Source organism: Mus pahari, chromosome 17, assembly GCF_900095145.1.
Source record: "Mus pahari chromosome 17, PAHARI_EIJ_v1.1, whole genome shotgun sequence".
NCBI classification, from domain to species: domain Eukaryota; kingdom Metazoa; phylum Chordata; class Mammalia; order Rodentia; family Muridae; genus Mus; species Mus pahari.
Genome location: NC_034606.1, coordinates 3388468 through 3404432, shown reverse-complemented (window position 1 = coordinate 3404432; position 15965 = coordinate 3388468). Strand labels below are relative to the sequence as shown.

The 15965-nt window shown below is 47.3% G+C and overlaps 1 pseudogene; it reads right to left on the bottom strand.

Annotated features, from left to right (window-relative positions):
• Nucleotides 1–2936: 2936 nt before the first annotated feature.
• Nucleotides 2937–15012, bottom strand: LOC110335065 (annotated as a pseudogene).
• Between the last annotated feature and the right edge of the window lie 953 nt (nucleotides 15013–15965).

Below are 15965 nucleotides of genomic sequence, written 5' to 3'. Positions count from 1 at the left end.
AGGTGGCTGGGAGTTGTTAGATTATGGATGCTAGAAGCAGAACCAAGGTCCTCTTGAGGACAGAAGGTGTCTTTAACACCCCTCCATGTCCCCTACCTGCAGCCAACTTCCAGCCCCACAGTTTGCTTTCTTTATGATGTAGATTTGAGCATCTGGGAGGGGCTGAGACAGGAAATGAGTTCTAGGCCAACCTCAGCCTTACAGTGACACTGGTATTTTTTGTGTTATTGGCATTATTGTTTATGTGAAGGCGGCACGGTAAGCAATGGCCGTCCCCTGGGCTGCTTAATTCTCACAGTGTCTCTCATTGACTCAGAGTTGGGGATGGCTAACTGGTGGTGGCATGCACCTTTATTACTTTCTCCTATATACAAAGCTCAGGCCTCCTGTGCTCTGCCAACTGCGGGACGGCCTCTGGTTCAGCTAGACCAAGTTGGAATCTTGGTTTTGCATCTACCATCAAGTACTATAACGTCTTCTATATCCCACCCCTTTCCATGTCTGTCCAAGGGAGATTATCATGTGGCTGGCACCTTTCTAAGTCCTTAAAGGATACATGAGGTGGTATGGGTAAAAGCTGACCATGACATTAGCCACAGACTAAAATAAATGTGACAGAAGAGACCCTCTACATCTCTTGAAAGGCGAAGGCGAAAAGAGCACTATCTGCCTAGAACCACAGGGTGCTCCAATAAGAGGCTTGTTTTTAATTTATAGACATTAATAGCCATACTTACATAGACATAAAACTGTAGGGGAATTGTCCCCTAATTAGTTGATTCGATAATAAAGACAACAAGAAGCCAATCGCTAGGCATAAAAGGAGGAGGCGGTCCTTCCAGGTCCAAGAGAGGAAGGGGGGATGCAGTAGGAAGTAAAGGCCCTTTATTTTAATGGCAAGGCAGGGAGCGAGAGGAAGCAAGATGTAGACCAGGAACTGTTAGACCTGGTGGCACCTTCCACTACCAGAAGAATTCCAACATAGAATAGCTGATGAATTTAGGATGATAGATTTTTGTGCCCAACGGTTATGCCATCTGTTGATTTTAAACTAAGATTGTCTGGTGTTTTCCATTCTCGGAGACTCAGATGGGCTGTAGAGAAAGAACACAGCTGGGGCAGAATTCGGTGTGGCTTTCAAATGAGAAGATTGTGCAAGGACGGAGCTCCAGGGGAGATTTAACACAGCAGAGCGCAGGCTGGCGAGAGTGTGGCCCGTAGCTGGGCTCCAGGACCTAGAGAGTGATCTTGGAGCTCTGGAGAGGCAGAGCCAGTGTTTGTGGGAGAAACATTGGCTAAGAGAAGCACACGGTCTCAGTCTTGCGCTATACACCAGGCTAGGAAGAGACCTCTGAGGCTGGATACTTAGCCGGTTTAGCATGGATCTTTTTTGTGATAAAACACCACGACCAAAAGCAATTTGGGGAGGAAAGTGTTCATTTCACTCACAGTTCCATGTAACAGTTCATCATCAAAAACAATAATGGCAGGAACTCAAGCAGGGCAGGAACCTGGAGGCAGGAGCTGATGCAGAGGGATGCTGCTTACTGGCTTGTTCCTCACAGCTTGCTCAGTTTGCTTTCTCACAGAAACCAGGACCACCAACCCAGGGATGGCTCCACTCACAATGGACTGGATCCTCCTGTATCAATCACTAAGTAAGAAAGGCCTTAGAGTGGGATCTAATGGAGGCATCCTCTCAGTTGATGTTCTCCCCTTTCAGATGACTCTAGCGTGTGTCAAGTTGACATGAGACCAGGACAGATATCAATGCATCTGCCACTTCAGATTTTCAAGACTGTAAATGTCAATGGTGCTACATAAAAGTAAACCATTTCAAATGTCAAAAAGTTCTAATTGTATCTAATACATCAAATATATAATGCTTAAATATCTCAAAGAGGTTATTGATCCTTATCCAATAAGTTCTTAAGCAGGTCTCTCTGAGGCTACAGGCTTCTAGAACAAATGTATAGAAATGTATATATATACATATATATATTGGTTTTTTCAAGACAGGGTTTCTCTGTATAGCCCTGGCTGTCCTGGAACTCACTCTGTAGACCAGGCCGGCCTCGAACTCAGAAATCTGCCTGCCTCTGCCTCCCAAGTGCTGGGATTAAAGGTGTGTGCCACCATGCCTGACTGAAATGTATAATTTTAAGTTAAAAGAAATTATTTTTTATTTATTTATTATATTTAAGCACACTGTAGCTGTCTTCAGACACTCCAGAAGAGGGCGTCAGATCTTGTTACGGATGGTTGTGAGCCACCATGTGGTTGCTGGGATTTGAACTCTGGACCTTCAGAAGAGCAGTCGGGTGCTCTTACCCACTGAGCCATCTCACCAGCCCAGAAATTCTTTTTTAGATTTATTTATTTTATGTGTATGAGTATTTACCCGTTTGTGTGAATATGTACCACAAGCATGGCTGGTGTCCAGGGGGCGAGGAAAGAGTCTGGTGCCCTGGGAGTGGAATGAAGGATGGCTGTTGGCCACTCTGAGTGCTGGGGATGCGAGGAGAGAGTCTGGTGCCCTGGGAGTGGAATGAAGGATGGCTGTTGGCCACTCTGAGTGCTGGGGATGCGAGGAGAGAGTCTGGTGCCCTGGGAGTGGGATGAAGGATGGCTGTTGGCCACTCTGAGTGCTGGGGATGCGAGGAGAGGGTCTGGTGCCCTGGGAGTGGGATGAAGGATGGCTGTTGGCCACTCTGAGTGCTGGGGATGAGCATCTCTGCAAAAGCAGCAAGGGATTTCCTTTTTAAGACCAGCTGTCAAACTGGGCAGTTTTATTTTCCTTTACAACTTAATAAATACTTCTTGATGACTGCACATGGGGTAAGGCTGCTCGGTAGTTCAGAAAGATCCCAGTGATGGTGTTTTTCTGACAGTGGGTAGTCTTCAGTATTGAGTGGAATGACTTGTATGAATGACGTCACTGTCAAACCAGCAAGACCGCATTGATGCACCCATCATTCTCAGGATTGTTGGTAACTTGGGCACACTTTCTCCAAATCACCTTGCCTCCTTGTGTCACAAGGCCCAACTCGCCTAATGAACCTTTCATATTTAGGTGGTTTTCTTGTAAAGCCATCACCAACAAAGCAGACTTTAGTAACCATTCTCTTCTATGCATTCTTTTTTCTTTTTTTTCTGTTCAAATAACTTTCAATGCTTCTGTTTCTCCTTGGGCACAAACTTTGGGTGGAGGGACCTCCCATTTTCCTGCCTTTTCTTTTTGTTTCTGCTTAATCATTGTTGGGAGCGACCCTGTTTGAATGATAACTGCCTTGTCAGCCATAAGTGCTTACTTACAAAGTCTTGGCCTTAGTGGAAAAGTACTAGCTTAGCTGAGATTTCTGTGGGAAAAGTTGAGGCCTCTGTGGGAAAGTACTACCCCCAGTTAAGAACAAATAGCTATAGATCTTGTGGACAGGTACCTAGCAACCCACTCTGTTCTGTTCCTCCTGCTGAACTTTTTCCCTAGCCAATATCCTGCTTTTGGGAACAGGTGCATTCTCCCAGAAACAAAGCGATTCTGTGTCATCCCCCTCCCCATGCCCTGCTTCTGTGGGCATAAAACCTGCCTGGGAACAATAAAAAGTTGACAGCTTGATCAATCAGACTTGCTGTCCATCCTTGTGTTTCCCGCCTTTCATTCTCTCCACAGGTGGTTCCCCAGACCCTGTGTGGGCGGGACAAACCCTGTTGGAAAGTACTTTTGCTCTCTGTCCAGTACTGCCCCTCTCTGTCCAGCTGATAGGCGGGGATGCTCCCTGTGGAGTCTTCTCATCATCCTTCTGCTTGGTGTCTCTCTTCTCATGCATCTTAACAGTCTTTTTCATTTGTATTTTCTCTGCATGGCGCTGTTTATGGTAGAGCTTAGTCTCCAGGCCAATCTTTTTTTTTTCTTTTTCTTTTTCTTGCTTTCCTTGAATGTTCATGGGCCTCCCGACCCTCTTTCTTTCTCTTTTTCTCATGGTAGTCCAAATGATACCTATAGTCTGCCTCGTTCAGTTGCAGTAAGTGCTTTTAACCACTGAGCCAAACTCTGCAGCTCTGAAAGTCTCGTGACACAAACATTCCAAAGTCATGATGTTCATTCCTCTCTCTAAGTTTTAGGCTGTTACCTGTCAGAGAGGTCCATAATTAAAAACCTCACACATACAGTCACACTTTCCCAACACTAGCTTATTTTCCAACACTATGGGGTGGGAAGTCTGTCCTTGTAGAGTTTCAGCGTTATGAGTTATCTATCTGAGATTGGGGTGGTGGCGTAGGCCTTTAATCCCAGCACATGGGTATCAGAGGCAGGTGGATCTTTGTGAGTTCAAGGCCAGCCTCAAATTATTTAGTCTGGTCTATTTAGTGAGTTCTAGGACAGCCAGGGAGACCTTCTTTCAAAACAAAACAAAACAAAACAAAACAATGAGACAACAACAACAAAAACAAACAAACAAACAAAAAACCCACCACAACCACCACCACCACCAACAAAAACCTTCAAACAGACAAACAAGCAAATAAATTACTTACAGAACATTTTCTTGGGCATTGTCTTTACATAGTTTGCTCTGCTTAAGGCAGCCTCAAGTGCTAGGGATGGCGGCAAAACCAAATATTTTGAAACTAAATAGAAACTCCCCAAGCTTTTCTCTTTTGGATGCAGATGATACTCAAGCACTGCAGAGCAATTCAGCCGCCATGCGGAGGGCTGTTTGTCTCTGCCACTCCAGGGCTGTCACCTTCTCACTCATCAGTCCCTTAAGGAGTCAGGGCTAGTGTCACAACATGAGAGGCCAACTCAAAAAGGAAGCACGGGAAGCCAGGACCTATTGTGCAGAAAAGAAGCTGAAGAGGGGGGCTCCGGAGGGCCTGCCTGCGACCACTGAAGAGGGGGGCTCCGGATGACCTGCCTGCGACCACTGAAGAGGGGGACTCCGGAGGACCTGCCTGCGACCACTGAAGAGGGGGGCTCCGGAGGGCCTGCCTGCGACCACTGAAGAGGGGGGCTCCGGAGGGCCTGCCTGCGACCACTGAAGANTGAAGAGGGGGGCTCCGGAGGGCCTGCCTGCGACCACTGAAGAGGGGGGCTCCGGAGGGCCTGCCTGCGACCACTGAAGAGGGGGGCTCCGGAGGACCTGCCTGAGACGCTAGTGCTGGGCTAGAAGTCTAGGCTCAGGTACCTGAGAGGAGTCTTCAAGAGACTGGACCCCTTCAGTGGCCTCAGCAGTAAGCCACAAAGGTTGGTGCTGGCAATCGAGCAGGAAGTTGGCTGGTGCAATGGGCCCAGCAGAACCAGTCTCATGAGACAGAACTGCTCCAGGAAGAAGCAGCTGCTGTGTGACTCTTTCCACCAAGGGAAAGACCAGGCCACTCTATCAGCGTCATTTCTGCCTAACGACTACTATTTGCATTGCCAGCAAAAGGGGTTCTTAAAGAGTCTTCCCTTCAGGTTGAAGTCTGGTAACTTGGTGAGGAACTCTGAGTACAGTACCTATGCTTTAATGGCTATGGGGTATGCATATTCTCCACACCAAAAGTCTCCTTTTTGGATGCAAATGATACTCATAAAGACAGCAAGAGTGAGCTCAAAAGCTGCTGGAGACAGGAGACAGGGCAGTTCACTCAGCTCCCAGGAAGGCTATGTGTATGTATGTATGTATGTATATATGTATGTATGTATGTATGCAGGTGTGTGTGTATGTGTGGGTCTTTGTGTATATATGTGTGTATGTATGTGTGTTTCTGTATGTAATATATATATATATATATATATATATATATATATATATATATATAATTAAGGAAGAGACCATGAATTTAAATGTGAGTTGGAGGAGAGGGGAGAAGATGGAAGGAAGAGAGGGAGGGGCTGTGATGTGAATTCAGCGTATAGTACTGATGATTGGGATTCTCAAAAAAAAAAAAATTACAAAAGAAAATCGGAGGAGTGTCGTGGTGTTTAAATCCTCTGTGATCCAAGCCTCTGCCACTGAGGAGCCTTGCAAACATAGCAGTCAGGGGCTCATAGTGTGACCTGATCCGGATTCTCTTCCAAATCTGAAATGGGGCCAACAGTCCGGACTTGGCACCACTCATGGGGACATCTGTCTTGTGTCATCTGTTCATCCTCCCACTCAGCATTCGGCACGGTTGACACCAGGGTACAGTGCTGTGCTTGTATCTTGGAATGTCCTAGGCTGGCCTACTGTTCTTGTGCCCTGTCACCTCTACCTCCAGGGTTCCCTGGTCCTGTCACAAGGGAATCAGTGCTGCTGGGTGAACATGGCTTTTAACAATAAGCTTCTGAATCTGATAATAGAGTGAATATTTACATAGGCAAAATGTGTATGTACAGTATATGCAGTCTGTCCTAACTCAGAGGACGCTCTGGAAAGTCACAAGGAGGCCGGTCCACTTACAGGAAAGCGGTTGAAATGACTTATGTTCTTCTGTTGGGACAGATCTCACTATGCAGCACTTGACTTGGAACTTGCTGTATAAACCAGCTGGCCTCAAACTCAGAGATTTACCTGCTTCTTCTTTCCAAGTACACAGATTAAAAGCATGTACCACCACACCTGGGTCTTTCTTCCTTTTCTTTGTTTCTTCCTTCCCTCCTTCCTTCTTTCCTTCTTCCTTTCTTTTTTTATTTCTCAATCTTTGCGTGTCTGTATATATGCATGTATGTGTACAATATATTCGTGCGTATTTGTGTGTATGAAAGTGGACACTTTCATGCCATGATGCATGTGTAAAGAGGTCAACCTCAAATGTTCTTACTTTCTACCTTGTTTGAGATAGAGTCTTCTGTGTTTTCCACTGGACAGGTCAAGCTCGCCAGCTGATTCTCCTCCCCACCCCCAATCTCCCCGTGGGAGAGCATGGACCTGTGCACTGCCAGCTTCTCGTGGCTTCTGGAGACCCACACAGAAAATGCCTTCCTCACAGAACGGTTTCTTCAGCCCCACTTTGCACTTTACACCAGCTACCAATTAGTGTCCACAGGGAATCTCTTACAGGATGTCCTGTCTTTCACAGACACCAAACTTAAGAGCCATCAAAGACCTTATATGAAATGGCCTGTGACCTGTCAGAGCCTCCTTTACATTTTGTCACCTCTAGATTCTTATGGGACATCATGGAATATTATGCCAACAGTTGTCATAGCGTGCTGCTTTGGGAATAACAACAAGGTAAGAAGTCTACACAGGAAGAGCTGAGGCACTGTTATTCTCTCTCATCCTTTCTGTCTGAGCTCAACTGAGGCTGCAGATGTGGAGCCTGTGAGTCCAGAGGACTGATTATCTACCACCAGCTGGACATACATCTCATGACCCCTCTCTTCTTCCTTCCATGTCTTGTCACCCACAAGTGCTCTGAACTCCTGGAGAGTCCTCTCTGTACTGGTCTAGGTTCTTAACTTTCCATCCTGGGGTTTTCAGCAATATCAAAGCACTTGAGTGTTGGGACAGTGACACCAAGCCCTGTGGGGAGCTAGTAGGGACAGAGCTGGCACATCAACAAATGATGGCTCATCAGCAGGACTAGCAATCATGCAGGTTCGGATCCATCCACAGTATCTTTCTGAAACAGACCTGCACATTTCAAGATAGTTGTAATCCCTCAGATAAACACTAGAAGGTGGAGGACGGAGAACAAAGGAGCTTGGCCTCTTCTGAAAGGAAGCCACTATGGATGATTGGCTGGAGTGACTGAAGAAAGAGGAGTGGGCAGGCCATGTGCTGACTGGTCGTAGCCAACGTGGACACTTGTTACACTGGCCCAGTCATTCCTATAGGCAATGTGATACCAACGTGCATGATGCTGATCATCTGCTGCTTTACACTGAATCTGCCTTTTGGCTTCACAGTCAGGCTGGGAAATATTTTCCCTGGATTACCAAGTGGAAACTTAAAGTGCAGAGAGGAGTCATTAACTCAAGGACTCATGTCAGTCAGTGGTGACGCTGGCATTTGGACTCTGACTCAAACACAAAGCTTTCCACGTCCACTCATGCTCACAGCCTCTTCACAAAGAGAGGTTTGATAGGGAGGGTAGGAGACACACACCCAGAGGGATCCAGGCAAAGCCACAGGGAAGGAACATGGTGGGCTGGAGTGCTCTGCAGAGATGGGGAGAATCCCTCCTAGCAAGATGCACAGCCTTGGCATCACTGAGCAGGCATGTGTCAGTCAACCCAGGCAAATGCTACAACAAACAGATTTTCTGTCCCAACAGCTGAATAGGGGGCCTTATTCCCTGTACACACAGACTTGAACCGGACAATTCTGGTCTGACAGTCCTCCTGGACTCCTTTACTACACATTGACTTAGGGGCCCAGGTTCCCTGTCCCTTAGTGACACAAGATGGGGAAGAAAAAAAGATGAGACAAGGTACATGTCTTAGTCAGGGTTTCTATTCCTGCACAAACATCATTACCAAGAAGCAAGTTGAGGAGGAAAGGGTTTATTCAGCTTACATTTCCATACTGCTGTTGATCACTGGAACTCAAGCAGGTCAGAAAGCAGGAGCTGATGCAGAAGCCATGGAGGGATGTTCTTTGCTGGCTTGCTTCCCCTGGCTTGCTCAGCCTGCTCTCTTACAGAACCCAAGACTACCAGCCCAGAGATGGTCCCACCCACAAGGGGCCCTCCCCCCTTGATCACTAATTGAGAAAAGGCCTTACAGCTGGATCTCATGGAGGCATTTCCTCAACTGAAGCTCCTTTTTCTGTGATAACTCCAGCTGGGTCAAGTTGACACAAAACAAGCCAGTACAGTAGATATAGGCTACCTCAGCTAAAAAGTAAAATAGTACCCGGCTCTAACTTCACTGGTCCATACCAATAATGGGGCACGGGGCTAGGAAGACAGTCCCTGGAAGCCAATAGCTAGAGCAAGTCTATGCTCTGGGGATCAGAGAGAGAAGGTGCTCATGACCCTTCAGGGGTCAGCTAGACACTTATGTCATAATCACACTTGAGATGGAGTGGACAGTCACATGATAGCCTAGCTGAGGCTGGGGAATAGCACATAGGTGTTGGGCTGAATGGGAATTCATGGAAAGGGGGCTCCTCCGTGGACTTAGACCAACACCTCTCTTACAGAGCGGATTCTACAAGTCAAGCCCGTCCCTGGGCATCTGTGGCCAGCTGAATCTTGGCATAAGTACATCGATTGGGGTCTGTTCAATGGCACTGAAATCTCATCTCAAGTTGAACCAGGTCTCTAAGATCTGGTCTTTGATAACAAGGGCATCCTTCCTGGGGCTTTAGCCAAGATCAGCTGTCTGGTCATGTGACTTATTGAGCGAGCGTCTGTTGACTGGCTGGGCCATATAGTTCAAGTGAGGAGTATAGAATCTCAGTGTCTAAGTCTGCAGACTCAGACATTTACAGAGAGAATTTGAATAAATGTGGCAGTTAGAACAAAGAAGGGGCCAAGAAGGTAGAATGAGTTGAGCAACAGAGAAGCCATGAGTCTATTCTCTGGGTCATGTTTCAAATTTCAAGTTTTTATGGTTTTTTTTCTCCCAATTGACATTAATTATGGATTGTTGTCCCTTGGATACTTGTTAATGTTCTTAGCTTTGGAACGGCATTTCCTGCTTCCTCTCCATTCCCGACTGTTTATTTAGTCAGGTGGCTTTCATTTCTGAGTGTAGGTTCAGTGATCCAGCTGAAGGATTGTGGTCTAAAATATCCCAAACGAGGCTCAAATAAAGACAAGACTGATTTGTGTCTTCCACGAGTGGATGAAGACAGCATCCATCCTTACGGACTAACCTGGCTTCTCTTTAGGAAGATGCTAGCTGAGCTCCATTTGAGCTGCATGTTTTCTGAAGAGCCACAATCTTCTAATTGTGTGATGCTGTTTATGGAGAATGGCCTGTACTTCCCCTTTGGAATGTTCCTCGGAGAGAGGCTGGAAGAGTTCCTGTGGCTCCCAGATGAAGAGACAGAATGGTCACAGATGGCATGAGACGCTGAGACCCTGACTTCTAATCTCTCATCCCAGACAAGCCCCACTTCGTGGGTCCTCTTTCCCCACTCAGTGGACAGGTATGATGTCATCAATGCCCCCCCCCATTAGACTCATACAGGCCAGCAGAAGGCAATTGACGGACATTTCCATTGACATCAGGGTTGGGGCCTTCATTGCTTAAACAATCCCATTTAGAAGTGTCTCCAAAGCTACTCTTGACTCTTACAACTCTCGTGTACCTTCCAGACAGTGCTCTATTTGCCTCCTCTTCAACCTGCCACCTTCCCATATTTCTTGGGTTAGCATCCTAGCTCCCCTGGCTGACTCCCCGAGGCTTCCCTGCCCATGAAATTTCTTCAGCTAACCTGTCTCCCTGTCTGCAACGTCAAAGCAGGCCTGAGTACTCCAAACTGAGGCCGGGAATGGTCTTAGGAGCACAAATTCCCAGTGTGTGTTCTTGCCAGATGTGGACCAAGTGGGTGAGACTGGAATCAGCTACTTCAGCATTTCAGTGGGACACAGCTAAGGCTAGGGTGACAGAACGTTGTAGGTCAGGATGTAGGTACAAGTGGAAGGCTGAAATGCCATGAAAGGGGGACTCTGCTCCAGGGCAGGCTCCTGCACCTGAGGCGGACTGTATGTTACGACATAACACCACGCAGTAGGATCCCACTGAGCAACAGTACTTGTGCAAGCAGCCTTGCTGTAGGACAGTGAGTCTCACAGAAGATTATTCAGTCCCACGAGACCCAGCTCATTCCCAAGAGACTGAACCTCATCTCTCAAGAAAGACATGAATGCATACACAGAGGTAAATCCCTCATGCCCCAGTTGTCTCCTAAAGGCCTCACCTCCTGACACTGCAGAACAGGGAAATGAAGACTCAACGTGAGTTTTGCTGGGGACAACCCCTATCCACACCTCAGCGGGAAGTTGCCCACTATCAGCCAACACTCACGTAGTACCAGACCTTGGCGGGATCCATCTGAGCACGGTGAGATGCTAACTTACTCCAGCCTCACTCTGACAGTTTTCTAACTTGCTTGCCCAAGCTCTCAAAACTGGCAGTAGCTCAGCTGGAGTTCGAACGCTGGCAGTCTGGCGCCACCATCTCAGAGGGTTGGTATGAGACAATCTTTGTAGATATCCTAGTGCAGAGTCAATGCTCTAAAATAAGATGTTGGAGAACAAGAGACTTGGTGCGGAAGGTAGACAGAAAAGGGGTCAACAAGGGAAGTTCACAGACTGGCATGTGTTCAAAGCTGGACAGAGACGAGAAGAAACTGCACGGACAAACTGAGTGGGTATCCAGGATTTAAACAGCACCAGATCTTCCTTGTCTTCCCTCCACAAAGCTATTGTTGGTCTTGTGTGTCTGATTTAGGTGGTCCTGTCCTAGAACATGGCCCACACTGTGCAGAGCAAGACATCATCCTCTTCACACTGTATTGTCCCCACTCCCTGCCCATATCAAAGGTAATGCCAGGCTCTTCTAGTTCTGTCCCCAAGGCCTGACACCCAACCCAAGTTACAGCAATACATTATAGTAGCTGCATTTATGTAAATGAATTAGTAAACAGTAGGCTCAAAGTACAGCTGGACAGTAACATCCCTGCCTGGGACCCAAGCGTCCCTGCACCCGCAGCTCTGCGTCCCAGTGGAAGGCCTGCCCAGCCTTTGTTCACACTCATGGTGCAGACCTGCTGGGGTCTGTGAGGATGACCAACAGTTAGGCCACAGGCCTGAGGAACTGCTGTGGAAGTCCCACCTCCACCTCCAGCTCCTTGGCCGCCGGCAGCCTAGACCTTGGCAGTCGCCAGCTGTAGCCCACAAGGAAACCACACATGTGGAGCAGGCTCTCCTCCTGCTAAGAGACCTCAAAAGTAAGTTTCCATGAGGTCTAGAACAGAGCCCCACAAAAAGCTCCTTTTCAAGTAACAGCTTTTCTTCCCTAGATGCATCCAAGACAGGTTCCTGAGGTCACCCAGCCCCAACTCCAATGGAGACATCCCTAAGACACCTCTCTCCTCAATTCCTGATCAGAGATGCTCACACAGGGAGGCCCAGGGAACCTCCAGGGGGAATTCCAAGCCTGCGGGACAGCCTGCCATCTGGACCCGACTCCTCCAGCAGTTGCTTAGGAATGCTGGCACTCAGACTGGGGTGGGGTGGCGGTGGGGATAGGGTGGGGTTCATCATAAAACCCCTATATTTGCTTGAGTTTCTATCCCTAACACTGTCATCCTGGCCAAGCCCCAGGAGTCAGAAATTAGCTTGGTTGTGTAAGCTGGAAGCAGGCAGACCAAAGTATAAGAGGCTCTAGCCACAAGTATAAGATCAATATGTAAAATGGCTGGCCAGCCCAAGGTCATCTTGTCTTCTAAGTTGAAGTTCCATCAGGCAAGCTGCTTTTGTGAAGCAAAGACAGAAGCAGCTCTGTCACCAGCAGGGCTCTGGGCACCATGTGGCACTGGGAAAGCACTGTGCTCTTGGCTTGTATCTCTCACCTGCATTCTGCATACCTTTCCTGTGTGCAAGCAAGAGCAAGAAACCCAGCCAAAGCTTTCTTTGTGCCAGAAAGCCAGATAACCCCTGGTGACAGAAAGTAAGGGAATTTCTGCTAATCCATTCTCTGGAAAGGGCAGTACCCAGAACATTCCAGGGACCCTTCAGATCTCCAGCAATAGTAGAAACTCTCCACGAATGGAATTGTTTGTGTGAGATAGAAGGGGAAGTGAGCCAGAGGTTGGCCCAGCTATCTGTGCAAGCTAAGTTTGCTGAATGTGTCCCCGTTTTCCCAATGCTTTGATTCATCAGGCCCGCCCATGGCTCCCTTGAGTGGACAGCTGCCTCCTAAGCCATGACCTGAGGGACAAGGTACACAATGGTACTCAGATTTGGGAAGCCCAGCCTACTTTCCCAGGACCTCGGCAAGATACCGAGCAGAGTAAAGGGAGGTTTCAACAGTGCTTGCTCGAACTCTCAGAGTTGCACGAGGTTGAAACCAAGAGGCAGGGCATGAGAGTTGGTGGCTAGTAGGCCAGCACTTCTCAGCTTTGACCCTCTCCCCACTGTGTTGCTGTGGCTGGGACACAGGTACACACCAGCCTTCTTGCTAGCTGGCCCCTGCTAAATGCTGGCAGTCACAGGAAGGAGGAACGCTCCCGGTATGTCAAACTCCTGGACGCAGCAACTCACTCGGGATGTCAAACTCCTGGACGCAGCAACTCCCTTGGTAATGTGGAGGGTAAGTGCCACCCCTCCCTACCTTCAGTTTACAAACCTCACATCACACTCCACTCACACAGAGAACCAGAGTTAGAAACCTGACAGGTGGCTTAGGGAGAGGTGCACTGAGAACCGTAATTCCAGAGCTGTCCTTGGCTCAAATGCTTTGGTTTCTTGTCTCCGCCTAAATGAGCACCCTTGCCTAGAGGCGCTGTGTAAAGGTGGGGACTGAAACTCCAGTGTAGACATTAGTCATTCGGGTATAAAGCTTTGGAGCTGGACATCTTGATTTTCATAAAACCTGAGTTATATCTAGTCCCAATTTCACCCCATCTCTTAAATGATTTTAAGGTTACCTTTTCAGTAGGGGGTAGTCATATTAAAGAATGGAATCCACCTTTGAGTGGAGACAGGCCATTGTCTTTTGCAGTAAAAGTTAATCCAGTTGGGCAGGTCAATCACCCAGGAAGATGGGTCCATCTTAAACCATGCTAAAGAGTTGGTAGGAATAACCATCCCTTCAATAAGACAATACACTTCTCTTTCCCAGAATCCCCTCTGCTCCCGCAGTATCTACAAGCTGCTGCGAGGTTCTGTTGGTTCTGCCCACCTTTCTGACCCAATTCCTTTTTTCTTTTCCATCTCTGTTTTTCAGTTGCCAGCCAGAGCCCACATGCGTTTTATTTTTGGTACTTTTAGCTTCTCTAAGGTTCCCCTCTGCGCCATGGGCCTTCTTGTTTGCCATGTGGCCGACCTCCACGCCACTTAACTCAAACTTACAATTTTTTTCCTTCTTTTCTTCATTTTCCTCCTCCAGGTAGCTGTCAAGATTTATAACATGCCTGCCCTGAGATTTTTGCTTTTAAACTAACCCAATTGTCCTTAAGCCTCCACTTATAGCCCATATTTAAAATTCTTTTAATCATGAGACTAAGAACTTCAAGAGTGGACCCCATTCCCTGGTAATAGAACCTCCACGATGGTTGTTCAGTGATTTCAGTCTTTGTGTTCCCTCCAATGACAACACATACAGAATTTTATTCTAGAAGGGAAAGTCAGGGCTTCATGTTGGCAGTGGAAATGTCAGAGGAAGTGAGAGGAAGGGGTGGGGGCAGGGGGGCTCGTTCTTTGTCTCCAGGACTGATGTGCCTGGACTGAATGAAGAAAAGAAAAAAGTGACTTCTGTCTGTGGCTTCCAGAGCTTTCCTGTTCCTTAGCCCAGCCAGGGACAGCTGAAAGGAGAGAAAGTTACACAAAGGGTGACTGAGTAGCCAGGAAGAATGGCCTCGTAGACAACAGTGAAAGTGTAAATTGCTGAGAAGAAAAGGTCCCTAGGAGTGGTCTGCCAGTTGCAATTTGTGTGGCAGCTGTCACCCCCATACCCTCTTCAGTGGGAAGTCTATAAACTTTAATGTGTTTAGTGTTTGATGATTTTGTTCCTGTGACACTAAATGAACAAGCATGTTTACCTCTGCCTGGAGGAAAACACAAATATTCTAGCAGTGATATTTAAATATAAACTCCCTGTGATTGACCTCTCTTACCCAGTGCTCTAACCAGTACGGACGGGTCGTTAGCCTGTTGATATTAGCTCTGGGGCATGTTAGCTACGCCACCCACCACATGATCTTTTCGTCTGTATTCCATCTAAGGCTCCACTCCTGCTAGCCAAACCCCACAGATGGCAGTTTAGGGACAGAGAACAGAACATGCAGCTTAGAGTTATTTTTTTTCCTCATGCAAGAAATTGGTAGAAACAGAGCAAAGGCAGTAGCCTACGGGAGCGTTCCTCATCTTACGGTGTTTAACATGCAATTTAGAAATAAACTCTTTCTGTCCCTTACACTCTCTTTTTAAGGACTGTCGTAATAGAATACCACAGACTAGGTGGCTTAAACACCAACAATTTATGTTTTATATTTTTGGAGCTTGGAGGACCACGTTCAGGTTATCAGCACCTTGATGCCCCTCTCGTATTTTTTTTTAAAAAAAATTATTTTATTAGACATTTTCTTCATTTACATTTCAAATGCTATCCCAAATGTCCCCTATACCCTCCCCCCACCCTGCTCCCCTACCCACTCACTCCTACTTCTTGGCCCTGGAATTCCCCTGTATTGGGGCATATAAAGTTTGCAAAACCAAGGGGCCTCTCTTCCCCATGAAGGCCGACTAGGCCATCTTCTGCTACATATGCAGCTAGAGACACGAGCTCTGGGGGTACTGGTTAGTTCATATTGTTCCACCTACAGGGTTGCAGCCCCCTTCAGCTCCTTGAGTACTTTCTCTAGCTCCTCCATTGGGGATGCCCCTCTCCTTATCTTGAGGTTAGACACAGCTCTTTGAGTATCTTCCTACGGTTTTCCTTCATACGTGTCTATATCCCAATCTTCTTGTTTAATAGGGATGCCAGCTACAGGAAATGAGAATCTATCCCTAAACACCCCATGTTACCATGACCACCCCTGAAAGTTGTTATCTCCAAATACGGTCACATTCTGAGTTATGTGAGTTTTAAACATCAGAACGTGGAGGAGCCCACGTCTTAAAGGTTTAGCAGGGGACGGTGATGATGACTGTCTGATGGGTATCATACCACATGGGCTTCGTGAGCATTTGGCTTTGGACTGAACTTGAATTTAAGTCCTAAACCTAACCCCACCATCCTCTTTTCATCCTATGAACCAGTAGCAAAGACTTTGAGGGTTAAGTGACTTGCTTAAGGTTGCACAACTATGGAGTAGAAG